The sequence below is a fragment of the Pongo abelii genome, chromosome 20 (genome assembly GCF_028885655.2).
Source record: "Pongo abelii isolate AG06213 chromosome 20, NHGRI_mPonAbe1-v2.0_pri, whole genome shotgun sequence".
NCBI classification, from domain to species: Eukaryota; Metazoa; Chordata; class Mammalia; order Primates; family Hominidae; genus Pongo; species Pongo abelii.
The window spans coordinates 63,008,623-63,035,789 of NC_072005.2; the positions used below are offsets into that span (position 1 = coordinate 63,008,623).

At 39.9% G+C, this 27,167-nt stretch overlaps 2 pseudogenes; both read right to left on the minus strand.

Annotated features, from left to right (window-relative positions):
• Window positions 1–1,303: 1,303 nt before the first annotated feature.
• LOC100444451 (glycerol-3-phosphate dehydrogenase, mitochondrial-like) lies at window positions 1,304–20,696 on the minus strand (annotated as a pseudogene).
• Window positions 20,697–22,956: 2,260 nt separating this feature from the next.
• Window positions 22,957–24,128, minus strand: LOC100445171 (complex I intermediate-associated protein 30, mitochondrial-like; annotated as a pseudogene).
• Between the last annotated feature and the right edge of the window lie 3,039 nt (window positions 24,129–27,167).

The following is a 27,167-nucleotide window of genomic DNA, read 5'->3' on the forward strand; positions in this document are numbered from 1 at the left end:
ATAAAAGTGCCACATATGAAAACATGCAGTGTGTGTAGTCACTCTAGTACTGAGCTTGCACTTGTTATTCTTTAAAACATACTAGGGCTTTTTCACTCCTTAAAAAAGGTGGACATGATGCAAACATTGCAAGTTATAGCATCACTGACTTTAATATTACATTTATGTGCCAAAAATCTTTACAGATACATAAGAAAGAGAAAATAAAATCAATGATAACACAGTATATTTAATAAAAGTGAAAATGAGTTTTTTGTTGTACCAAAGAGGAAGCTACATATTTTGAAACAGACAAAGCCAAGCCAGAAACTGAAGCAGAAGCGGGATCACGCATTTAATAGCAGAAATCCTAAAGTTACACTCAGTATAAATTGATTGAAAGCAGGAATATTGCAAACAGCATGATGGATATGAGGCAGACAACCTTGGCTAAACAAATAATCCAGCATTATCATTATTGTTATGACTGTGGTGGGGCTATTTAAAGGAGTATCCAACTCTCCAGCACAGATGGGGGTTCCTTCACCTGACTCTCCTTAAAGGCTCTTGAAATAAATCACTTGATAATAAAAGGCAATCCCTGCATACCCACCCCAACCCCAACAGAATCAACTAATGTCAAGTTTATATGCAAATGGAAAATTTTTTCTTTTGTGCTTGGAATGAATTTCGAAGAAGCTCATTCACCCCTATTTCTTGTCTCCCTGTCTTAAATCAGGTAAGAAAGCTGTACAGGTTTAATTCAGAACTTATGGCTGGGTGCAGTGGCTTACGACTGTAATCCCAGCACTTTGGGAGGCTGAGGCGGGTGGATCACGAGGTCAGGAGTTTGAGACCAGCCTGACCAACATGGTGAAACCCCATCTCTACTAAAAATACAAAAATTAGCCAGATGTGGTGGCGGGTGCCTGTAATCCTAACTACCCGGGGGGCTGAGGCAAAAGAATTGCTTGAACCTGGGAGGCGGAGGTTGCAGTGAGCCAAGATTTCACCACTGCACTACAGCCTGGGCGACAGACCGAGGCTCCATCTCGGGAAAAAAAAAAAAAAAAAAAGAACTTACACAAAATGCTGGGGTGCTTTATTCACAGTAATGGCTTGAAATCAGTTCATTTCCAAACGAGTCTCTGGGATTGGTGAAAGACTGTGTGTTTTAGCATTTAGCAGATTTTAAGTAAAAACAGATATGCTCAAAAGAAGAAAAGTGTGCTTTTCTTTGTCCTTAAAGGAACTTCATTCATAGCAAAATATGCACAAACAAGACCTGTTTAACAAACACAGATCTGCCCAGGCCAGTCGCATCCTAAGCCCGGTCCCTCCTGTAACTATGGTCCACTGGAATTGGAACTCTTCTGTCGAGGTTCTCTTCTGCAGTTTTCATTAGTATAGCGAGCCGGCTTCCAGACACCCTTCCTTTTTGAATAGCACTCATCAGCTGCAAAAATTCATTGAGTACAACCTGTCCATTTTTATTCAAATCGACTTCATTTAGAATTTCATGGAGTGTATTTTCATCCATTTGGACATTGATACTCTCTAATATACGCGGAACATCAACAATGGTAATAAAGCCTTCCTGGTCTGCATCAAACTTACGAAATCTCTTCTTATACCTGTCACTGTCTGAAGGCAATAGGCTAATTTCAGAGCCGTCTGTTAACTGTTCTGATCAAAATTTAGTCTGTTTCATAATATAGAAACTTCTTGGCTGTTTCAAGTTGTTCCTGTTTCTTATAATCATCTCAATTCCGTTCTCTGCCCATGAGTTCAACAATCCTGAGTAGGGCTTCCTCTGCTGCTCGGACATTTAGAAAGGCCAGGCGAGGCTGAGGCAGGCAGATCACCTGAGCAGGAATTTGAGACCAGCCTGACCAACATGGAGAAACCCAATCTCTACAAAAATACAAAATTAGCCAGGCGTGGTGATGTCCTGACCAACATGGAGAAACCTAATCTCTACTAAAAATACAAAATTAGCCAGGGTGGAGACCCAATCTCTACTAAAAATACAAAATTAGCCTGTAACTCCAGGTACTCGAGAGGCTGAGGCAGGAGAATCGCTTGAACCCAGGAGGCGGTGATTGCAGTGAGCCAAGATCGTGCCATTGCACTCCAGCCTGGGTGACAAGAGCAAAACTCTGTCTCAAAAATAATAATAATAATAATAAGCCAGGCGAGTACAACGTGAAATCATATCCACAGTGGTGCAGGAATACTCCTTAATCCCATAGTTCATCTCTGCTTCAATATATGGAAATTCTGACACAAAACATACTCCAACAATATGCCACCTTTTGCTAGTCACACTTGCCATTGTGGCCACCTCAAAAGCCTTATCACCATAGGTGGCAGCAAGATGCTGTGCCCCCTCGCTTTCAAGTCCATAATCCTGGACAAACTTCATGTAGAGTGTGGGGTTCCAATCTTAACCCCTTGAAGGAAAAGCCTAGCTGTTCTACTTGGTCCTGCTTTCAAATTGTGGGTTTTGATAGCAGCATTTAGGGGATCTTCCGCCACAGACCAGTAAGTTACCTACTTTCCACCTGCTGTAGTAATAAGACCTCTCTCACTGACATCGACAACATGATTTCAGGAGATAGACTGAGTATCTGCAGATTTGGGATCTGTAACAAGGGGATGGATACAGCTCCACAAGGGGACAGATACCGCTCCACGCTGCTAGGATGTCCCCCCTCTTCTCACCTCAACATCACAGCTCAGGTAATTACGTGCTTCATTCAAAATGAAGTTAATATCTTCTTCTGAAGGACTTGGATGGTGTGTAATATCAGTTGGAGTATCAGTAGTGCCAGCAATCATCATCTTTTGCCAGGGTAAGAAGAAAATAACTCGCCCGTCACTGGTCAAGAAGTCCCATGCTCTCTGGGCTGTAATAACCAGGCATCACAATATGGACACCAGCACTTGGCTGGCAGATAGCTGCAGCATCCTTATCATCCATTTTGCACACAGAGTCTGTGAAAGGTCCCATGGCATTGATAACACACTTGGCTCTCATGTCAAATTCCTGCACTGTGAGGACATTCTTGCACCACGCACCACTCACACGCACTTTCGCTGTCTGTCTGGGTGTCTGTCTTCTTGAGCAAGCTCACTACCTCCCTGTCATTGGCTGTGGCATCCCCATATCTGGCAGCAGTCAGCACAATGGCAAGGTTCATCCGTGCGTCGTTATGTCATCCATCATAGTAGACAATTCCTCATACCAGTTTGTCCTTCTGGAGCATTGGGAAATGTTCAAGGGCTCTTGATTTGCTGAAGACATAACTGCTTTTCAGGCAATTACTTCCTGCAACCAAATCATACAGCTTGATTCCTACCCAGTAGTAAGGTAACTGCCACCACTCGTAAAGTGGAAGCATGACAGGCAATGGAGCTGATAAATGGGGAGCAATTTCTGGCAGGTTGGCATGCTCCTCAAGGGTTTCTGTTACCATTCTGTACTGCTCAATATCCAACTTCATCATGGCCTTCTGAAGATATCTCACACCACCATGGATCAAATTAGTGCTTCTAATGCTGGTCCCTGGTAAGTAATCATCTCTTTCTACAAGGCTGTTTTTAGTCCTCTGGTGACGGCATCTAGTGCACAGCCACTTCCTCTTTCTTCTCCTCCCATAACAAGGATATCAAATTCAGATATATTTTTGCAAAGTCAGTAGCTGAGCGTCTCTGGAAGGAGGCTCCCTGTTAACAGGTTCTGAAATGCAGTCTGCTGCTTCAACATAGACCAGGCTCATTTGTTTCCTTCTGTAATAAGCAAACTGAGAAAGTCCTAAAACAGTTGCAAGAGCAGCTCCTCCAACAAGAATCGTCCCTTTCACTGCCTTTTGAAAAGCTATTTCTTAGCCTGAGGACTTCTCGTCGTCTGCCCACAGATCTGGCTTCCCCTATTCCACACCTCTCAGCCGGCAGGCTTCCCTAGGCCTACAGATTTGTCCAGGAGGCGGGCGACCCCGCAACCCCGCCGTCAGAGCTCAGAGCCCTCGCCTGGCTTCACACTTCACCAGCTTTTCCATTAATACTGGAGGCAAAATATCCTGGAAAAACTTCCACTACAGTGTCTTTAATAATTGTGGATCTTACCTCTCTGTTTGTCTCTATCTCTATCTCATGTAAACGCATTCCCTCCCTGCCCAATCTATCTCTCGCCATCTTGGTATCTATCTATAGATACAGACATGTAGTCGCCTCTCAGTATATCTGTAGGGGATTAGTTCTAGGATCATCTCAGGCACCAAAATCTCAGGCTGCTCAAGTCCGCTGCATAAAATGAAGTACTATTTGCATATAACCCAGCACTTACTCCTGTATACTTTAAATCATCTCTAGATTACATATAATACCTAATACAATGTAAATGCTATGTAAATAGTTGTTAGACTCTCTTGGTTTTTAAATTAGTATTATTTTTATTGGTTTCTTAAAAATATTTTTTGGAGACCGGCTTCTTGCTCTGTCACTCAGAGTGCGCTGGCACAATCACAGCTCACTGCAGCCTCAACCTCCGAGGCTCAAGTGATCCTCCCAACTCAGCCTCCTGAGTAGCTGGGACTAGGTGCATAGTTTATTTTTTGTAGAGACAAGGTCTCACTATGTTGCCCAGGCTGATCTCAAACTCCTGGACTCAAGTGATCCTCCTGCCTTGGCCTGCCAAAGTGCTGGGATTACAGGTGTGAACTACTGTGCCTGGCAAAAAAATGTGTTTGATCCCAGGTTTGTTGAATTTATGGATGCAGAACCCTGAGGCAGAACTTTTTTTTTTTTTTTTTTTTTTTTTGAGATAGCGTTTCACTCTTATTTCCCAGGCTGGAGTACAATAGCACGATCTCAGCTCACTGCAACCTCTGCCTCCCGGGTTCAAGTGATTCTCCTGCCTCAGCCTCCCAAGTAGCTGGGATTACAGGCATGCGCCACCACACCCTGCTAATTTTGTATTTTTAGTAGAGATGGGGTTTCTCTGTGTTGGTCAGGCTGGTCTCAAACTCCCAACCTCCGGTGATCCAGCCACCTCAGCCTCCCAAAGTGCTTGGATTACAGGCATGAGCCACCATGCCCGGCTGGCAGAACTTTTTTTTTTATAGATACATAATAGTTATATGTATTGTGGGGTCATGTGGTATTTTGATGCATGCATACAATGTCTAATGATAAACCAGGGCAATTGAGACTCCATCACCCCAAACCTGCACCCTTTCTTTATGTTGGAAACATTTCAGTTCCTCCCCTCCAGCAACTTTAAATCATACAACAAATTATTGTTAACTGTAGTTGCCCTGCTGTACTACTGAATAGTAGATCTTGTTCATTCTATCCAGCGGTATTTTTGTGCCCACAAAACAACCTCTCTCCTGCCCCCCTCTATTCATAGCCTCCGGTAACCACCAATCAACTCTCTAATTCCATGAGATCCATGTTTTTAGCTCCCACATATGAGTGAGAAGACGGAATATTTGTCCATCTATTCCTGGCTTATTTCACTTAACATAATGTCCTCCAATTCTATCCATGTTGCAGCAAATAACATAATTTTATTCTTTTTTATGGCTGAATAATATTCCATTATGTATATGTGTCATATTTTGTTCATCAGTTGGTCAAGAGGTATATGAAACGCTGTTCAACATCAGCACATCAGGGAAATGCACATCAAAACCACAGTGAGAAATTATTTCACTCCAGTTAAAATGGCTTTTATCAGAAAGCCAAAAAATAATGGATGCTGGTGAGGATGCAGAGTAATGGGAACCCTCGTACAATGTTGGTGGGAAAGTAAATTAGTACAGCCACTATGGAAAACTGTGGTGGTTCATGAAACAACTAAAAATAGAATTCCCATGTGACTGGCATTCCCACTGCTGTGTACATGTTCAAAAAAAAAAAAAAAAAAGGGAAGCTAGTATGTCAAAAAGATACCTGCCCTCCCACATTTACTGACACAAATTTCTGAGGGCCTGTGGAGGAAAAGTTAAATATTAAGTTTGAACTCACTTGAACATGGCCACAAACAATGGTCACCAAGTCCTGGAACAGGTTGTGTGAGCCCCTTAGGCATTCATCCAGCACTGTTTTGGAGAAATCTCTATTTCAATCTATTCCTATACGTTAGTTATTGAAAAACAATAGACAACCACAAAAACAACTTGACCTTTTTGTGTTCCTTTAGCTCAGTCGTGAAGGGCCCTCGTGACTGGGCCTCATGTCAAACAACTCCTTACAAAAAGAACTAGGGTCCCAGACTGCATTGAAGCTTCATGAGACCTCTCATTGTCTGTGCATGGACGAGTGGCCGACTCTGGAGCCCAGGCTGTTGCTTCCTAGCCTGGTGGTGAATCCTCCATAGTCTGGTGAGTGTAAATACATGTATATCTTTTCCCTTCTTCCCTCCCCATTGCAATTTGCTTATTATATCCATTTGCTTATTATATAATTTGCTTATTCTATCTACATTGCCATTTACATGGGATAAAGGTTGTTTACCCTTAAAGGTATTGTGTGTGTGTCTTTTCTTCTCCCCTCACACGTTTCCCACACAGAACGGGGCCCCTCCCCAGAAACTGTCTTGCTTCCTAATGTCCCACTTTATGGGAGCTCAATTCAAGATGATATTTGGGTGGGGACACAGCCAAACCATATCAATGACTGCTTTGTTTGGCCCAGATTCCAGTTGTATCTACTGGGAAAGGAATTATCCCCGAAAGAGAACAGGGAAGTCATGGGGCTTAGCTTGCTAGGTTCCCTTCTTGTGTGATTTCACTCTTGCATTACCTTTTTTCCCTTTCTGAAAACTGTTTTCAGATAGAATGCATCCAGGTTTGTAGTTTTCTGTATCAGGAAGTCCAGTCTAGCACCAGTCATCACCAGAAGTAGACATTTAAAAAAAAAATAGGATTTGAAGGGGTTAAGGAAGGAGAATTCATTAGATTGTGAGGCAGATATACTGGTTGTTATCTGTTGTTGTTGTTGTTGTTGCTGTTTTCAGGATTTCAGGGCCTAGATTTTATGACAAGAAATATTTCAAGAGGATTAGAGTGTGGTGTTAAAGAATTAAGAAAACAATATATATTGAGTGCCTTTTTCCAGCTTTGAGTTTTGATTAACAAAAAATTACATATATTTAGAGTGTACAATAGGATGTCTTGATGTATGTATATATTGTAAAATGTCTAAAACAAGCTAATTAATATATCCACATCTCACAGTTACCATTGTGTGTGTGTGGTGAGAACATTTGAGATAACTCTTGGAAAATTTCAAGTACACATTAGGATTCTCTATGTTCACCATGCTATACATTAGGTCTCTAACAGTATTTCATCTTATAGCTGAAAGTTTCTGCCCTTTGACAAGCATCCCCCCAAACCCCCAACCCTCCACCCCTGGTAACTGCCATTCTACTCTCTGTTACTACTCTCTGAGTTTGACCTTTTTAATATTCCACGTATAAGTGGAAATCATGCAGTATGTGGCTCTCTGTGCGTGGCTTATTTCACTTCCCATAGTGTACTACTGGGTGCCTTTCAGTACTGGGCGATTAACTGCAAATGACACCCCCACCCACCCATGCTCTCACATAAATGTGCTGCATCTCTCCCTCCGCTTCACTAATGGTACCAATCCCACTAGATCTCGAGTCTCCTCTGCTTTGATTTCCATCATGGGCCCTAATATGCAACATATTGATCCGCTGCTCATAATCAGTCATGCCAAGTCTTCTTCATGCCTGTGGCTTCCTCTTCAACACATAAAGAAACCAGCCTTGAGCAGAACATAGCAGCTGAAAGACACTCCTTACACTTTGCTCTGTATCCATCATTCACTCATCCAGCAAACATTCACTCAGTGCTATATGCTGACCCACCTACAATGCCCTTCACAAGTTGAGGTTATGCTTAACCTCTAAATAGTCATGTGACACTTATGTGAATATAGAAAGGCTACAGTGATTTTTTTTTTTTGTTAGAGATAGAGTCTAATTTCAGGTGTCCATTAGGATTTACTACATTCATCATGCTATATATACATTAGGTCTCTAATGTCACCCAGGCTGGAGTGCAGTGACACGATCATAGCTCACTCCAGCCTCAAACTCCTGGGCTCAAGCAATACTCCTGCCTCAGCCTCCCAAGTAGCTAGGACTTAAGGTGCATCCCACCACACCTGGCTATGTTTTTTATTCTTTATAGAAATGGGGTCTTGCTGTGTTTCTCAGGCTGGTCTCAAACTCCTGGCCTCAAGCAATTCTCCCATCTCACCTCCCAAAGTGGGGGATTACAAGTGTGAGCCATAGCACCTGGCCAACTGCAGTGATTTTAATTATAAATATATATATTTATTAATAATACATTTACTATGTTTATATATTATATATGTTTTATAATGTACATGTTAAATATGTATACCATATAAATCATACACATATTGAATATAAATACACACATTATATTAAATGACATTAAATATATACAAATATCTTATATGTATGATATATAATTTTACATCCCCAAATGCATATTTTACAATATAAGTGCATGTATATCTTATACTATCTAGGTATAAATGTGTTTTATGTATTCTGTACAAATATTATACAATACCTAAATTTATGTACATATTCAGTTTTACACATCTACTAATATATGTAATCTATTTTGTTTTTACATGTGTATTTACATACACATGTGATACGTATGCACTGTAGTTCATGTATTACATGTGCACAGTTGTGTGTTATATGTAGTATTACATAAGTATCCATATGTGTATATATTTCCCATGTAAATGAATATGTGTAGTATAAATTCATATATATCAAAATACGATAGTATACATGATATATTTATATTCACATTAGTACATATTTTGATACATATGCATTATAAACCTTACACACATTTATATTATGAAGTATATCCACATAGTTAGAAGTAGCTTAGTAATAAACTCAACATTTATGGTAGTGATCATGTATGGGGGTAGCACAGTGAAGGGAGAAAGAGAAGCATGGGTGGACAGTAGAAGTGATCAATGTTTACTTCTTAGGTGGATGGGGATGTTTTTGGGAGTTCATCATTTTACTATGTTTTATAACTTACATGTATGTTGCAAGTTGTTTTTCAACATATTGAATACTTCCAAAGATATAATTATAAAGAAAAATGCTGTCACAGAACGCAAACTTCCTGTTTTAAAAATTTTACTATTTTATTATAAAATAGTTTTAGTTTTATGACATTAAAAAAACATATTTGTGGCCAGGAGCAGTGGCTCATGCCTGTGATCCCAGCACTTTGGGAGGCCTAGGCAGGTGGATCACGAAGTCAGGAGTTCGAGACCAGCCTGACCAACATGGTGAAACCCCATCTCTACTAAATACAAAAATTAGCTGGGCATGGTGGTGCACACCTGTAATCCCAGCTACTTAGGAGGCTTAGGCAGGAGAATCACTTGAACCCAGGATTGCAGTGAGCTGAAATTGCACCATTGCACTCCAGCCTGGGCTACAGAGCATGCCTCTGACTCAAAAAGAAAAAAAATTGTTCCAAAAAATGGGTAAAATATGATAAAGAAGATAATCACATAAACAACATGTGGGTCAAAGAAGAAATATGACCAGGCGCGGTGACTCATGCTTGTAATCCCAGCACTTTGGGAGGCTGAGGCGGGTGGATCACGAGGTCAGAAGATTGAGACCACTGTGAAACCCCATCTCTACTAAAAATACAAAAAAAAAAAATTAGCTGGGCATGGTGGTGGGCACCTGTAGTCCCAGCTGCCGGGGAGGCTGAGGCAGGAGAATGGCGTGAACCCGGGAGGCAGAGCTTGCAGTGAGCCAAGATGGTGCCACTGCACTCCAGCCTGGGTGACAAAGCAAGACTCCATCTCAAAAAAAAAAAAAAAAAAAACCAAATTAATTAAAAAATGAAAGAAATGTAAGAGAAATTTTAAAAATAATTTGACCTTTGCTGGGCATGGTGGCTCATACTTGTAATCCCAGCACTTAGGGAGGCCAAGGTGGATGGATCAGTTGAGGCCAGAAGTATGAGACCAACCTGGCCAACATGGCGAAACCCCGCCTCTACTAAAAATACAAAAATTAGCTGGGTGTGGTGCCATATGCCTGTAAACCCAGCTACTTAAGAGGTTGAGGCATGAGAATCACTTGAATCTGGGAGGCAGAGGTTGCAGTGAGCCGAGGTCGTGTCACTGCACTCCAGCCTGGGTGACAGAGCCAGGCTGTCTGTCTCAGAAAACAAAAACAAAAACAAACAAACAAAAAAGTTGAACTAAATAAAAATGAAGTTACAACTTACCAGATTTGTAGGATGAAGCAAAAGAAATGCTAAGAGGGAAATAAGAGAGTTATAGTATTAAGTATCTATATCAGTAAAGAAGATAATTCTATATTCAATAGTCTATGTTTATACCTTAGGAAACTAGAAAAATACTGTATTCTGTACTCTGACTAATCTCAAAGCAAGCAGAAGAAATAATAATAATAATAATTGGAATAGAAATTAATGAAATTGAAAATAGAAAAATAGAGAAAATCAGCATCTAAATATTCTTGAAATAGTCAATACAATTTTAAAAACATAAAAAAAAGTTTTCCATGATAATTTACTTTCTCACATCTTGGTAGGTCAAATATCTTATTTTGTTCTTTGTGTATCACCATTGTAATCTGGGTAGTTTATCCCAACAATGTTTTTATTTTTAAAAAATTTTTATTTCAAAACTAATTTCCACTTTAGGTTCATGGAATACATGAGTAGGTTTGTTACTTAGGTATGTTGCATGATGTTGACGTTTGATGATTGATGCTGTCACTCAGGTAGAAAGCACAGTACCCAATAGTTTTTCAGCCCTTGCCCCTTGTCTTGCTTCTCCCCTCTGGTACTCCCCAGTGTCTACTGTTCCCATCTTTATGTCCATGTGTGCTCAGTGTTTAACTTCCACTTATAAGTGAGAACATGCAGTGTTTGGTTTTCTGTTCCTGTGTTAATTCACTTAGGATAATGGTTTCTACCTGCATCTATGTCACTGCAAAGCACAGGATTTTGTTCCGTTTTATGACTGCATAGTATTCCATGGTGTATATGTACCACATTTTCTTTATCCAATCCATTAATAATGGGCAGCTATGTTGATTTCACATCTTTGCTTTTGTTAATAGTGCTGCAGTGAACATATGGGTGCATGTGTCTTTTTGGTACAAAAATTTATTTTCTTTTGGATATAAAACCAGTAATGAATTGCTAGGTCAAAGGATAGTTCTGTTTTAAGTTCTTTGAAAAATCTCCAAACTTTTCATAGTTTCAAAATTTCCAAACTTTTCAGCTTTTCACAGTGGCTGACTAATTTACATTCCCACCACAGTGTATAAGCATTCCCTTTTCTCAGTAGCCTTGCCAGCATCTGCTCTTTTTTTTTACTTTTTAATAATAGTCATTTTGACTGTTGTAAGATGGCATCTCATTATTGTGGTTTTGACTTTCATTTCTCTGACGACTAGTAAAGTTAAGCATTTATTCATGTTTGTTGGCTGCTTGTTTTCTTTTGACAAGTGTCTGTTTACATCTTTTGCCTATTTTTAAGGGGATTACTTTATTTTTGCTTGTTTAGTTGTTTACTTTTTACGTTGATTCTGAATATTAGACCTTTTTTGATGCAGTTTTTGAATATTTTCTCCCATCCTATAGGTTGTCTGTTACCCTGTTACTAGTTTCATTTGCTGTATAATTAGATCCAATTTTTCATTTTTTTGTTGCAATAGCTTTTGAGAACTTAGTCATAAATTTTTTTCCATAGCCAATGTTCAGAATGGTGTTTCCTAGGTTTTCTTCTAGGCATCTCATAGATTGAGGTCTTACATTTAAATCTTTAATCCATCTTGAGTTAATTTTTGTATATGGTGAATGTAGGTGTCCAGTTGCATTCTTCTGCATATGCCTAGCCAGCAATCTCAGCACCATTTATTGAATAGGGATTCTTCACCATTGTTTTTTTGTTGTTGACTTTGTCTAAGGTCAGATGGCTGTAGGTGTGTGGCTTAATTCTGGGTTCTGTTTTTTGTTCCATTGATCTATGTCTGTTTTTGCATGCCGTTTTGCTTATTGTAGTCTTGTGGTACAGTTTGAAGTCAAGTAATGTGATGCCTCCAGCTTTGTTTTTGTTGTTGTTTAGAATTGCTTTGACAATTCAGGCTATTATTTGGTTTTAGATTAAGTTTAAAGTAGTTTTTTTCTAGTTCTGTGAAAAAAGATGTTAGTAGCTTGATAGGATTGGCATTGAATATGTAGATTGCTTTGAGCAGTATGGCCATTTTAACAATATTGATTCTTACAATTCATGAGCATGGAATGCTTTTCCGTTAATTTTTGTCATCTATTATTTTTTTCAGCAGTGTTCTGTAGTTCCCCTGGTAGAGATGTTTCACCTTCTTGGTTATATATAGTCTAGGCTGTCTTTTTTTTCTTTCAGCTATTGTAAATGGAATTGCATTCTTTTTTTTCGAGACAGAGTCTCACTCTGTCACCCAGGCTGGAGTGTAATGGTGTGAACTCAGCTCACTGCAACCTCTGGGTTCAAGCAATTCTCCTGCCTCAGCTTCCTGAGTAGCTGGCATTACAGGCACCCGCCATCATGCCCGGCTAATTTTTGTATTTTGGTAGAGATGGGGTTTCCCCAGTTGGCCAGGCTGGTCTTGAACTCTTGACCTCAGGTGGTCCACCCGCCTCAGCCTCCCAAAGTGCTGGGATTACAGGTGTGAGCCACTGCGCCCAGCCTAGTATTTCAAAGAACTTTTTTTTATTTCTGCCTTAATTTCATTGTTTACCTAAAAGTCTTTCAGGAACAAGTTATTTAATTTCCATGTTATTGTGTGGTTTTGAGAGATCTTCTTGGTATTGATTTCTATTTTTATTGCACCGTGGTCCAAGGGTATGGCTGGCATGATTTTTACTGTTTTTTAATTGATTGAAACTTGCTTTAGGCTGAGCTTGTTGTCCATGTGTTCCATGTGCAGATGAGAAGAATGTGCACTCTGTAGTTATGGCTTCAGTATTCTGTAAATGTCTATTAGGGCCAATTGGTCAAGTGTCAGATTTAAGTCCAGGTGTCTTTGTTAGTTTTCTGCTCTGATGATCCGTCTAATGCTGTCAGTGGGGTGTTGAAGTCCCCTACTATTATTGTGTGGATGAGTCTTTTCATAGGTCTAGAACTACAGCTTTATGAAGCTGGGTACTCTAATGTGGGGTACATATGTATTTAGATAGTTAAGTCTTCTTATTAAATTGAGGTCTTTATCATTATGAAATTCTTTTCTTCATACTTTTTTACTTTTCTTGGTTTAAAGTCTGTTTTGTCTGATCTAAGAATATCTACCCCTGCTTTTTTTGTTTTCCATTTGCATGATAGATTTTTTTCCAACCTTTTACTTTGAGCCCTATGGGTGTTGTTACATGTGAGATGGATCTCTTGATGACAGCAGACAAATGAGTCTTTCTTTTTAAAATCAAACTTGCCACTCTACGCCTTTTGAGTAAGGCATTTAGGCCATTTATATTCTAGGTTAATAGTGATATGTGAGGTTTTCATCCTTTCATGAAGTTGTTGCTTAGTTGCTTTGTAGGTTTTTATTGTGTGGTTGCTTTATAGGATCTGAGGACTATATACTTAAGTGTATTTTTGTGGTAGCAGGTATTGTTCCTTTGTTTCCATGTTTAGAACTCCTTTAAGGATTTCTTGTAAGGCTGATCTAGTGGTAACAAATTCCCTGATTGCTTGCTTGTCTGTAAAATATTTTATTTCTTCTTTGCTTTTGAAGCCTAGTTTGGTGTGACATAAAATTCTTTGTTGGAATTTCTTTTCTTTCAGAATGCTGAAAATAGGCCTTCAATCCCTTCCAGCTTGCAAGGTTTCTGCTGAGAAGTCTGCTGTTGGTCTGATGGTGTTCCCTTTGTACATAATCTAACATTTTTCTGTAGCTGTCTTTAAGATTTTTTTTCTTTAGTATTGATGGTGGACAGTGTGGTGACTATGTCTTGGTAATATCTGTTTTTTATAGTATCTCCCAGGTGTTCTCTGGATTTCTTCTATCTGGATGTCTACCTCTCCAGCAAGATTAGGGAGATTTTCTTAAATTATTCTCTCAAATATGTTTTCCAGGTCATTTACCTTTTCTCCTTCTCTCAGAAATGTCATTAATTCATAAGTTTGGTCACTTTATATAATCCCGTCTTTCTCAAAGACTTTATTTTTTTTTAATTCTTTTTTTTGTCTGAGTTTGTTCAAAAGACCAGACTTCAATTCTGAAATTCGTTCTTCTGCTTGCTCCAGTCTATTGATAAAGCTTTTAATTGTATTTTGAAATTCCTTAATTGAGCTTTTCAATACCAGAAGCTCTGACTGATTTCTTTTTGACATGTTTATCTCTTCCTTCATTTACTAGATTGCTGTAGAAATATATTTGTGTTGATTTTGAACCTTGCCTTGGGTGTTGCTGAGCTTCCTTGCAATACATGCTTTGAATTTTTTGAGAGCTTCTCTTAGTAAACAATAATAAAGTATATACCTAGTGACATTGGCCACAGCCATCTCTTATTCATGCATGCCATCTGCTGGTAGTATGCCAAACTGCCCAATAGCTCAATATAAAGCCAGCCATGAGAAGTCCATAGGGCTATAAAAGCAAAGCCAAAAGATGGTACCAAACATACTGTATGCTCACACCTTCTAGGGAGACAGGGCAAAGGAAAAAAAAAAAAAAAAAAAATATATATATATATATATATATATATGAATCTTGTCTGCATGAAAATAATTACAAAAATTAGGAATGCCAACATCTCCAGATGAGAAGAAGCCACTGTAAGAATTCTGGCATCATGAAAAATCTGAATGTTGTGACACCACTGAAAGATTACACTAGCTCTTCAGCAATGATCCCTAACCAAAATGGAAAACGAGAGATTACAGATTAAAAAATTCCAAGCATGCATTCCAAGATGGACAAGGCTGGAATGGGCAGGCCCATGTACAGGCTTCCTGATAGCAGACACAGGCACCAGTGTTAACCATCTACCCAGAGGTGTGACTAGCCATGGAGATCAGATAGGAAACCTCCTTGGCTCCAAGTTCTCTGCATAGAGTGGGGTGTTCCAGATGCCTGGAGGTCTGCCTGGGCTTGGACTATAGACGACCCCACTGCACCACAATCTCTGCAAAGAAAGGGTGGGGTGGCTCACAGACTGCCTGTTTTATCACATCTCTACCATTTGGTGATGATCTGATCTTGCACAAATTATTTTATTATTATTTTTAAATGTTATATTTTGTTCACTTTTCCAACGTGATGTATCAGTTATATTGACATAACCATTTATTTTTATTTTTTATTTCTGTGGGTAAATAGGTGTATATCTTTATAGGTTACATGAAATACTTTGATATAAGCATGCAATGCATAATAATCACATCAGGATAAATGGGGTATCCATCACCCCAAGAATTTATTTTTTGTGTTACAAACACAAAGATAGAGCTCCCAGAGGAATGGGCAGAATTCCATCTTTGCTGTTTTTCAGCCTTTACTGGTGATACCTCCAGGTACTGGGAAATCTGAGATGACTAGGGACTGGAGAGGACTCCCAGCAAGCCACAGCAGCCCTATAGAAAAGTGGCCAAATTGTTAAAAGAAAAAAATACTCATCCAAAGGTCAGCAATTTCAAATATTAAAGGTAGATAAGCCCACAAAGATGAGAAAAAAAATCAGCACAAGAATGGTGAAAACACAAAAAGTCAGAGTGCCCTCTTTTCTCCAAATGACCACATCACCTCTCCAGCAAGGGTTTGAAACTGGGCTGAGATGGCTGAAATGACAGAAGTAGACTTCAGAATACAGATAAAAACAAACTTCACTGAGCTAAAGTATCATGTTTTAACCCAATGCAAGGAAGCTAAAAAGTCATGATAAAGCATTGCATGAGCTGACAGAGAAAATAGCCAGTGTAGACAAGAATGTAACCAGCCTGATAGAACTGAAAAACACAATAGAAGAATGTTAAAATGCAATCACAAGTATTAATAGCAGAATAGACCAAGCAGAGGAAAGAATCTCAGAGCTTGAAGACTGCCTTTCTGAAATAAGATAGGTAGACAAGAATAGAAAAAAAAAAGAATGAAAAGGAATGAACAAACCTCCAAGAAATATGGGATTGCGTAAAGAGAACAAATCTATGACTGGCTGGTGTACCCAAAAGAGATGGGGATAATGGAACCAATTTGGAAAACATATTTTAGGATATCATCCATGAGAACTTCCCCAACCTAGCTAGCCAGGCCAACATTTCCATTTGCTTGGTAGATCTTCCTCCATTCCTTTATTTTGAGCCTATGTGTGTCTCTGCAGGTGAGATGGGTTTCCTGAATACAGCACACTGATGGGTCTTGACTCTTTATCCAATTTGCCAGGCTGTGTCTTTTAATTGGAGCATTTAGCCCATTTACATTTAAGGTTAATATTGTTATGTGTGAATTTGATCCTGTCATTATGATGTTAGCTGGTTATTTTGCTCGTTAGTTGATGCAGTTTCTTCCTAGCCTTGATAGTCTTTACAATTTGGCTTGTTTTTGCAGTGGCTGGTACCAGTTGTTCCTTTCCATGTTTAGTGCTTCCTTCAGGAGCTCTTTTAGGGCAGGCCTGGTGGTGGCAAAATCTCTCAGCATTTGCTTGTCTGTAAAGTATTTTATTTCTCCTTCACTTATGAAGCTTAGTTTGGCTGGATATGAAATTCTGGGTTGAAAATTCTTTTCTTTAAGAATATTAAATATTGGCCCCCATTCTCTTCTGGCTTGTAGAGTTTCTGCCGAGAGATCAGCTGTTAGTCTGATGGGCTTCCCTTTGTGGGTAACCCGACCTTTCTCTCTGGCTGCCCTTAACATTTTTTCCTTCATTTCAACTTTGGTGAATCTGACAATTATGTGTCTTGGAGTTGCTCTTAAGGAGTATCTTTGTGGCGTTCTCTGTATTTCCTGAATTTGAATGTTGGCCTGCCTTGCTAGATTGGGGAAGTTCTCCTGGATAATATCCTGCAGAGTGTTTTCCAACTTGGTTCCATTCTCCCTGTCGCTTTCAGGTACACTAATCAGACATAGATTTGGTCTTTTCACATAGTCCCGTATTTCTTGGAGGCTTTGTTCGTTTCTTTTTATTCTTTTTTCTCTAAACTTCTCTTCTCGCTTCATTTCATTAATTTCATCTTCCATTGCTGATACCCTTTCTTCCAGTTGATCGCATTGGATACTGAGGCTTGTGCATTTGTCACGTAGTTCTCGTGCCATGATTTTCAGCTCCATCAGATCCTTTAAGGACTTCTCTGCATTGGTTATTCTAGGTAGCCATTCATCTAATTTTTTTTCAAGGTTTTTAACTTCTTTGCCATTGGTTCGAACTTTCTCCTTTAGCTTGGAGTAGTTTGATCTTCTGAAGCCTTCTTCTCTCAACTCGTCAAAGTCATTCTCCGTCCAGCTTTGTTCTGTTGCTGGTGAGGAGCTGCGTTCCTTTGGAGGAGGAGAGGCACTCTGATTTTTAGAGTTTCCGGTTTTTCTGCTCTGTTTTTTCCCCATCTCTGTGGTTTTATCTACCTTTGGTCTTTGATGATGGTGACGTACAGATGGGTTTTTGGTGTTGATGTCCTTTCTGTTTGTTAGTTTTCCTTCTAACAGTCAGGACCCTCAGCTGCAGGTCTGTTGGGGTTTGCTGGAGGTCTACTCCAGACCCTGTTTGCCTGGGTATCAGCAGCGGTGGCTGCAGAACAGCGGATATTGGTGAACGCAAATGCTGCTGCCTGATCGTTCCTCTGGAAGTTTTGTCTCAGAGGAGTACCCGGCTGTGTGAGGTGTCAGTCTGCCCCTACTGGGGGGTGCCTCCCAGTTAGGCTACTCGGGGGTCAGGGACCCACTTGAGGAGGCAGTCTGCCCATTCTCAGATCTCAAGCTGCGTGCTGGGAGAACCACTACTCTCTTCAAAGCTGTCAGACAGGGACATTTAAGTCTGCAGATGTTACTGCTGCCTTTTGTTTGTCTGTGCCCTGCCCCCAGAGGTGGAGCCTACAGAGGCAGGCAGGCCTCCTTGAGCTGTGGTGGGCTCCACCCAGTTGGAGCCTCCCGGCGGCTTTGTTTACCTACTCAAGCCTCAGCAATGGCAGGTGCCCCTCCCCCAGCCTCGCTGCTGCCTTGCAGTTTGATCTCAGACTGCTGTGCTAGGAATGAGCGAGGCTCCGTGGGTGTAGGACCCTCCAAGCCAGGTGTGGGATATAATCTCCTGGTGTGCTGTTTGTTAAGCCCATTGGAAAAGCGCAGTATTAGGGTGGGAGTGACCCAATTTTCCAGATGCTGTCTGTCACCCCTTTCTTTGACTAGGAAAGGGAATTCCCTGACCCCTTGTGCTTCCCGGGTGAGGCGATGCCTTGCCCTTCTTCGGCTCACGCACAGTGCGCTGCACCCACTGTCCTGCACCCACTGTCTGGCACTCCCCAGTGAGATGAACCCGGTACCTCAGTTGGAAATGCAGAAATCACCCGTCTTCTGTGTCGCTCACGCTGGGAGCTGTAGACTGGAGCTGTTCCTATTCAGCCATCTTGGCTCCACCCGCCCTGTACTTTCATTTATAACTTGCTTGTTTTATGTAACAATGCCTCCTGGAAATTATTCCTTAACAGGTGTGAAGTTAACCTCGTTCTGTGTGTGTGTGTGTGTGTGCAGGCACCTGTTGCTTTACATCCTGGTCAATATTTAGTGATTACAGATTTGTAATTTTTTTTTTATTCTGCATAGTAATATGCTATTTTGTGGCTTTTTAATTTGTATTTTTGATTACTAGTTAGGCTTAGCATCTTCTTTTTTAAAACTGAAGACTAGTGAAAGTTGAATCCTGGAAGAGGGGAGAGTATAACAAGATAAATCTGTTACTGTGAAAAATTAATTGTGACAACTCAATACCTTCCAATGAGCTCAGAATCTTCTTATTCACTGGATATTCAGGTTTGCTTCTGTAAGTAACTTGCCAATATCTCATTTTTTTTTGAAACAAGTTGTTTAATATTTATTGATTTTTCAGGAGCACTTTACACAATTAGCTTACAAATTCTCTACCACTAATAAGCATTATAGTCCCTCCTCTTAGTCTATATATAGTATAGTCCTTCTGTTTATGGTTTCTCAGCTTCTTCTTTAGGTGTTGAAGACTGTTCCTTTCTGGGTGAAGGAGAATCATGTAGCAATTGGGAGCAAGATGCATCCATGTAACCCAGTGCTGGAGGTCAAGATGGAGACAATCTCCACAACCACTATGGCCTTTCCCTGAGTGCTACTGTAACTCAGGAGGAAAGCCACCCAGATACTGCAGAACACCAACATGCTGAAAGTGAGACATTAGGTTTCATTGAAGATGTCAGGCGGGTTACTTTCCAGGAAGACTGCAGCAAAGGTCCCCAGAACCAAGAAGCCCAAATAGCTCAAGAAACAGTAGAAAACAGTGATAGAGCCCCCATTACACTGGATGATGATTATACCAGGACTATGGGTCTTTGTCTAGGGGGGAAGGAGATGTTTCCAACTAGATTCCAGAGATGGTCACTTGGATGAGGGGGCAAAGGTGACAACAGAATGAGATTTTAGGGTACCCAACAGGACCCTGGGTCCTACTGGCTGGCCTTGTAGCTTGCCCATCCTACTGGCTGGCCTTGTAGCTTGGAAGGCCCTGACCACAGTGAAAGTTTTGGCTGAAGCGGAAGACACAGCCACTGTGAACAGAACTGAAAAGGTGGCCTGTTCCCAGGGTTCAAAGCATATATGGAAGGAGAAAGCTTGACAGTGATGTAATGTATTTGGCATGCAAAAATGCCTGCAGGGAATTCATTCTAAATGGGGAGAAATTCAGAACAGGCCTTAGGAACAATGTGACCTGGGCATTGTCATCTTTTCGTTGTAACTAATTACAGACTGCACTGGATTTGTGAGACATATGACAGCAAACCTTTTCTGTAAACGGTAATAAATATTTCCAGTTTGCAAACCAGAAGGTGTCTGTGGCAACTATTCAAGTCTTCTCTTGCAGATTGAAAGCCACTGTAAGTAATATGCAAAGGAGCGGTTGTAGCCGTATTTAGCAATATGTGAAGGAGCAGTTGTAGCCATATTTAGCAATATGTAAAGGAGCAGTTGTAGCCGTATTTAGCAATATGTAAAGGAGCAGTTGTAGCCGTATTTAGCAACATGTGAAGGAGTGGCTGTAGCCATATTTAGCAACATGTGAAGGAGCGGCTGTAGCCGTATTTAGCAATATGTGAAGGAGCGGTTGTAGCCATATTTAGCAATATGTGAAGGAGCGGTTGTAGCCGCATTTAGCAATATGTGAAGGAGTGGTTGTAGCCGCATTTAGCAATATGTGAAGGAGCGGTTGTAGCCGTATTTAGCAATATGTGAAGGAGCGGTTGTAGCCGTATTTAGCAATATGTAAAGGAGCAGTTGTAGCCATATTTAGCCTGTGGGCCATGGTTTGCTTGCCCTTGCTCTGGATGACTTAGAGTACTCAACACCTGCCCACACTGACCCTTCCAAGCTGTTTCTGGGGATTGGCTGATACTACCGTCTTGGGGGAAAGTCTGAGCATTTTTCCCCTCCTCCATCCAAACCCAAAATGGACAGAGAAAACTCACTATGTGCAAAATGGAAATCCAAATGGAAATTGGATTCCATTTGGATTTCCATTTTGCTATGGAGACTCATGCAACCTGTTTTGTGGCCAATTGGACCTAGAAGGATGGTGTTCTCTCAGAATTTGCAGGATAAAGTTACCCAAAGAGTAAACATGAGTTGAATGTCAGCTTTCAGAAGGAATCGTTTGAAAGCCCTCCTGTCACCTTTCTGTCAGGAAAATGTCTCTCAAGGCAGTGCCTGCACTCAAAGTAGCAGTGGAGCCAGCAGGGCAGCTCTCACTGCAGACAGAGTGAGAAAACTGGAGGAAGCAGAGTTCTAAAGTTAGATTGTTGGATCTGCAGGAAAACGAAGTTCAAAACCACTTTTCCTTTTCACAATTCTCTTAATTCTTCTCTTAGTATGAGTCAGGGTATCAGGTCACATCAATTTCATGAAAGGAATACTAATGATAATAATTTAGGATTTTTTGGCTACAGCTAGAGAAATCTCAAACAAACAAGCTTAATCAGGAAAGCTTTTGACACATAGTTGGAAATGGAGGTACTTTTGTGTTTCTGAAACCCTGTTTTTATTGGCTTCTCATTGGCTTTTTCATGGTGGCAAAAGTATACTTAGCTGTCAGAGCCTTCATATCCATGAACAACAATTTCTGTGGAATAAGAAGGAGATATACTGGAACTGCAGCTTTTGGTAACCTCGAATTTTCATTTTGGCAGGCAAACCAAAGAGAAGAAAGACTTTGTGCTTGAGAGTTGAAAATGAGACCACCTTGCCATGTCAATTCAGGTCTCTTAAAGTCTTCCCTTGCAGGAGAAGAGGGAAGTGAAACGAAATCTTCTTGCTGATTAATTCATTGACAGAATGGGATTGTCTTGGGAAAGGGAAATATCTTGGATCCCTTCAAGCTGGGAACCCCTCAGGGCAAATCTTCCTACTTCTGTCAATTCGTCAATCTCATTCTCCATCCAGTTTTGTGCCCTTGCTGGAGAGGAGTTGCCATCATTTGTCATACACAAGTATCAATAGCCAGATTGATCAAGCAAAAGAAAGGACATCAGAGATTGAAGATCAACTTACTAAAATAAGGCATGAAGAAAAGATTAGAGAAAAAAGAATGAAAAGGAACTAACAAAGCCTCCAAGAAATATGAGACTATGTGAAAAGACCAAACCTACGGTTGATTGGTGTACCTGAAAGTGACAGGGAGAATGGAACCAAGTTAGAAAACACATTTCAGGATATTATCCAGGAGAACTTCCCCAACCTATCAAGACAGGCCAACATTCAAATTCAGGTAATACAGAGAACACCACTAAGATACCCCTTGAGAAGAGCAACCCCAAGACAAATAATTGTCATATTCTCCAAGGTTGAAATATATGCAATATAAGCTCTCAGAATTTAAGATTTAGTAGGGCTTGGTGTCATTTTTAGACCCAGGAGTCAAGGCCTTGTAACTCAATGTCACAAGGACTTTAAAAGCACATACAGGAAGATAACGAATGTAATAACCTTCATTAAGAATTTTTTTGGCCTCAGCTTTTTCTAAGCAATAAAACATAAAATCTTCTAGGCAGGTTACCAAAAGGCAAAAACAAACAAACAAACAAAAAACTCTTCTGCAGTGCACAGAATATTATGTTCAAAGGAAACATTTCCTTTAGACCTTTGAGAAAACACTGTTAGCATCAGGCAACAACAACAACAAAAAAACTGGAACCCGAGGAAGACAAACTTATATGACCTGAAAATGAGTTGAAGGAGAGTGTTACTATTTTGTGCCTTTTAAAAAGGGAGAGAAAACCAAAACCTGTGAGATGCAATAAAAGTTGAATTTGGGGTTAAAAATTAAAAAATAAAATCTCTTATAATTTATGCAGTAAATCAACCCCTTAAGAAAATTTCATTGTTCTAACCAATTCTTTAGTGTATAAGCGTTTTCTTACATCAAACCCAATCTACAGAAACACCATTATCATTTCTCTTTATAGACAACTTGATTGTATAAAAGTTTTTGTTTTGTTTGTTTAATAATCTTCTTGTAATGGCTTATACAGACCATTCATGACATGCTTGGATTTTCTGGTTTGTCCTAAACATCACTTTTTCTTAAACAACTAGTCATTTTATTCTAGGACTAAATTTACCATACTAGATTCTTTCTCATATAAAATTATTTCTCTTTAAGCTGTCTTACAAAAAAAAACCTCTTTCTTTTTTTTTGGATGCCATTAAAGAACTATTTTGTCTATATCATTGTAGATACTAGTACCCTTAGTTTAGTAAAAGAAAACTACCACATGATCTTTATTTTAAAAGTCTTGGGTTAAGCTCTGGAGAATTTTCATAGGCAAATTCTTCTATGTGGGCTGGATCAGTAAGCACTCCAATAAAATCTGTCTCCAGGAAGAAAAGACCATCCACTTTATCAGCCAAGGTGAATGCTATAGAAGAGATCTTGTCAAGCGGAAGCTGACTCTGAACATCCTGCGCTCTTCCTTGATTAGGGAAAAAAAACTTGGAAAAAGGGATCTTGACCTCCTGCCAGTAGGGCTCCCCATGGGTGAACGTGAAGTAACTATACATCTGATTTTCCTCTGGATTATATCTGTGTCCTCCCTGATATACATCATCCAAGGCCAACCATCCCCACGTACATGGAGATACAGAGTACTGAACTGGGACCAATCACAAGACATCTTCCTCTCAAAAGCACCCCCTGGAATCCTGGATATCATTGCACAGTACCCACTTCAGGTAGTCTCCCCATCCTGAGGCACCTCAGAGCTCAGAGTTCCATATAGCGTGCACTTTGGTTATTCTTGCTCATTTTCAAAAATACTTCACTTCTGCCTCCAATCATCTTTTCAGAAGTCACTATCTACTTATCCAAGTCTTCTTTCCCCCAGAACTATCAGACAACCTTGGCTTGTTCCAGCAAGACCTCATGTAGAGGGCGGCCTTCGGGTCCTATCCAATGATCCAAATTTGATCCTTCAAATGCCTAAAATGGTCCTTTATTTCATCTCCAATTGCTTTATTGAAACAAACTTCAGGTTTCTTCTCTGGAGAAGTTATATCCAAAGCAACTTCTTTCTGGTGATATCCTTGCCAACCCCCTTCAGTCTTCCTCTGTGAGGAGGCTTTGCCAGGAGAAGCCACTGGTTTCTGAAGACTACTGGAATGGTCTGCAAAGCGAATACCCATGAATGCAAGGCAGCAGTTGTCTTAGAGCATTTTCTGAGAATATAAGTGCCATGCAGCAATTTGTGAACCAAAGCCATGGTACGAAAAAATCAAAATGTAAGTTTCTTCCTGGGCTACCAAGGGCTACCAAGAAGCTTCAGCAAATAGCCCAATTCTACCAAGTGCCAGAAGCTGCTCTAAGTGTATTTTCATTGACGGCTCACAACAGTCCTGAGAGAGGTACTATTATCATTTCAATTATACAGACGAGGAAATGGATGTTCCACGACTAATTTACCCAAGGTCACACAGGTAGTGAGTGGCAAAACTCTTCTGCCTCGGTGTTTACCTCCGGCACTCACTGCCCAATCTCCGGAGGCTGGACATTCGCCATGCTGGAGAGAAAAACCTCTTTATTTATTTAACTTTCTTTACATCTCTCTTATTTCCTGGTTCCTTTTACCTTGTTTTATATAAAACCTTTACATAAGCTTTGAATTAGACAAAAGAGTGTATACCTTTTTACAAAGCACACACCTGTTTTTAGAAAGAATGTTTTCCTACAATATATTTTGTTGAAAAATACCCAAATAATAAAATGTCTATTATTTAATTTAATAGTAATTTAGATTTTAAATTATGACAATTTTATCTACAAGTATTCATCCCATTACATTTTCCTAATTATCTTATGTTAATCACTTACCTACACTGTTTATGAAACTGTGATAGGCATCATTTAAAATTATGAAACCACCATAACTGAGACAATAACAAAGAGCTGACCTAACTGACTCCATCTTGATTCTGACCTCCAAACTGTCCTTGTTCATTCCTGTGCGTAGGCCAAACAAACTTTGGGAGGAACTCACTTTATAGTTTAGCTTTGAAACAAAGATGATAACAGCCCTTTCCCAAAACCAACTTCCTTACTGCCTGCGGACTAGACCACCTAAAGCCACAAGATTAGAAGTTACGGTAATGTTACTAAATTCAAGATAGAGCTATTTTTATTAAACCAATGTCAATGTCTTATTTATTAAAGATTACACAAGCAAAGGTCATTCTGTTTTGGCTGTGTTTATACTTTTGCAACCCCTATGTCAAGTTTTGACACCTTATAGTATTTGGCAGGGATAAGTATGAAATTGTTTGATCAATAAATGCAAACAAAGGGCCGGGCATGGTGGCTCATGCCTGTAATCCCAGCACTTTGGGAGGCTGAGGTGGGCAGATCACGAGGTCAGGAGATCGAGACCATGCTGGCTAACACGGTGAAACCCTGTTTCCATTAAAAAAAAATACAAAAAATTAGCCGGGTGTGTGGGCAGGCACCTGCAGTCCCAGCTACTTGGGAGGCTGAGGAAGGAGAATGGTGTGAACCTGGGAGGCGGAGCTTGCAGTGAGCCGAGATCACGCCACTGCAATCCAGCCTGGGCAACAGAGGGAGACAACATCTCAAAAAAAAAATGCAAACAAAAATGTATGCTGGCAATTCTTAAGACATATCTAATATTACTTTAATAATAATTTTAAAGCTAGCTTATTATTAAAGATTTTACTTAAGTCACATAAACTTGAAAAAGCATTTGAGTAGTCTTTCCTTTTTCTGATAAAGTATTTGATGTACATGCTCTTTTTCTTTAAGCCAATTAATCAGAACTCTTTTATATATTTTCATTAGTGAAACATTATTTACATAACACATAAATACATAGATATATTAGACATGCGGATAGAAGTACATCTTCACCAATTCACAAAAACCTTTCTTCCTATCATAGACTTTCAGATTCTTGGTAACCTGTTTCACAACCCTAGGCAGTTGTCAGCTAAATAGTCTTAAATTTGCATATTAAAGGAAACAACTCAGGTGAAAATCAAATAGAAAAATTTGCATTATAAAGTATGGAGAGAAAGAGTCTGGTGTGCTAGAAGGAGATTAAACAGGGATGCCAAATCAAACATAAAATTATAAAAATTTATCATAGGATGGTATAAGGGACCAATTTTGTTTTATTTAGATAGGGATTATCTATCCTTTAAGTGACTCTCTGAGCTCTGGGCAGAGCCCACACTGAATGCTGGTTTCCAAAAAGGGAGATATTATTATGAGGCTAGACCAGTGATGTTTTTCCAATGCACTTAGAAAAAAATTTTTGTAAACAATGACATTTCTAACTGTCTAAACTATACACTTCTTTAAAACCCGAAGAGTAGACTCTGTTGCGATAACTATTTTAGTCAATAAATCAGGTAACACAATACAAAAGCAAGCAGTTTAAGAGCTGAGATGAACTTTTCTGTTTACACTCTTGGGGTTTGATAAGGAAAAACAGGTTTCTCCCCCAAGGGAGTTGTACCTTCTCCATTTTCTTTAAGGAACCTCAGACTACTATAAACTATGTCATGTTCCTCATGCAGCAGAGGGTGCAAGAGAAAGGAGAGACAGCAGAAGTAAATGAAGAAAACAGAAGTCAGTCAGCTGAGAAGAAAAAACCTTTGCTCAATAAAAAAAAAAACAAAAACAAGGTAGAGTTGATAAAACCCAATGGGGAAAAAAAGCAAAACAACAACCAAAACAGAAACAAACAGCAACAACAAAAAAACATTTAAGCAAAACAAATGATCACACAACTTATATGATTATGGAGTGCTCTGATGGTAACAAGAAATTAAGACCAGCTGGTTGTTACTCTTCTCTTTGGCCAAGACAGTCTAGGGATGATGGGTCACAGGTTGAAGCCTGCTCGCTACCATTAGGGGAGCAGGGCAAAAAACCTCATCTTTCCTGTTGGAGGCACGCTCAAACTCCATAAAGGAGTTGCCTGAAGGAAAACCTGGACTTCTTTGTGTTAGAAGCAAGTAAAATTCTAAAAAAAAAAAAAAGAAAAAAAACCCCACAAAAACCAGAGTTGTACAGCAAAATAAACTTTAGATATCAACGGAATTTTGGGTCCTAATGGTACCCCATTAACTCAGGGGGATAAGTGGAAGATAAAGCACTTTGTAATATGCGTTTTAGAAGGCCTACAGCAAACCAAGGCCAAACCTCTCAATTACTCTTTTGTTTTTTTTTTGTTTTTTTTTTTTTGAGACGGAGTCTCACTCTGTCGCCCAGGCTGGAGTGCAGTGGCGCAATCTCGGCTCACTGCAAGCTCCACCTGCTGGGTTCACGCCATTCTCCTGCCTCAGCCTCCCGAGTAGCTGGGACTACAGGCGCCCACCACCACGCCTG